Below are 1,242 nucleotides of genomic sequence, written 5' to 3'. Positions count from 1 at the left end.
TGTCTCGTTAGCCCTGATCTCTCCCAGCTGTGTCTCCCTCCTGTTGCCCATTCCCTCATTACTACCATGTGTATATAAGCCCTGTGTTTTCCTGTGCTCGGTGTCGCATCATACCCGCAGATCCTGCTTGTGTGTTCCAGTTAGTGTCTTCATGTTTGGTTTCTGTTTTGTTGGTGCCAGCAATAAAGCTGTGGTTTTCAGTATATTTCTGTCTCAGAGTCCTGCACTTGGATCCACATCTCCACCCGCCCGCACACAGAGCCCTGACAGAACGACGCAACCAGTATGGATCCAGCGGACTCACTTTTCACCTCTGAGGGAGAGAATCTCGCGCACCTATGGGTTCAGTCACCCATAGCTCAGTCAGTCATTACTGTTGGAGGATAATCCACGCTGCAAGCCCCTACAAGAGGCAGCTGGAGGTAGTGTTTTTTGATAATTTTTTGTCGTCCACTGCCTCCACCGTCAGTTTTCTAAACATAAATGGACTTAAGCAAATAATAACAGCTCTAAGAGCGAGGCTAGCCTTCAAACTGTTTGGCATGGGCGGTCCAGGAAAGGACGATTCAGCTGCCCTCCTGGAGTCCCTCACCACGTGGTGCTCTCGACGTAAGCAGCAGTTTTTGCCAAGGTTTATCGCCAAATCGTTTGATCCATCCTTGAAGAAGAAAGGCAACCCTAGGCATCACCACCCAACCACACTTCCCTTTTCTCCTGTAATACGGACTGGTGCAGTTTTCATTTCCACTCCGCAGCAGCGTTTCTCCATGTCACCTTTTACCAGCCCTGATCCCATTTCAACTGGGAAGCGGCGGATGCGCTGCCAGCATTCACAGTCCCAGCAGGAGTCTGGGATTTTGTCTGAACAGCCGGCTAGGAATGTTCTGGATGATTGTCATGCTTCGAAACCTGTCAAGCATGTAGAGACCGCCGTTCGTCCTCAACTCAACACATCTGTGAGCGCAAACAACGTGTGTGTTATCCCAGATATTCATAAGCCCCTGCCAGGTAACTCAGGAGTAGTTAATTCAGAAGTTGTTGTGCCTACTCCTGTGCCCATGTTTAAAAATGAACAGTGTGTTTCCTGGCCTTCAGTTCAGTTAGCTGCCCAGCAACCACCTTCCACTCAGTCAGCTGCCCAGCAGCCACCTTCAGCTCGGTCAGCTGCCCAGCAGCCACCTTCAGCTCGGTCAGCTGCCAAGCACCCACCTTCAGCTCGGTCAGCTGCCCAGCAGCCACCTT

Source organism: Pundamilia nyererei, unplaced genomic scaffold (genome assembly GCF_000239375.1).
Source record: "Pundamilia nyererei isolate P.nyererei 1_Seehausen unplaced genomic scaffold, PunNye1.0 scaffold00021, whole genome shotgun sequence".
Classification (NCBI taxonomy): domain Eukaryota; kingdom Metazoa; phylum Chordata; class Actinopteri; order Cichliformes; family Cichlidae; genus Pundamilia; species Pundamilia nyererei.
The sequence above is the reverse complement of the archived record's forward strand: the minus strand, read 5'-3'. Positions refer to the sequence as shown.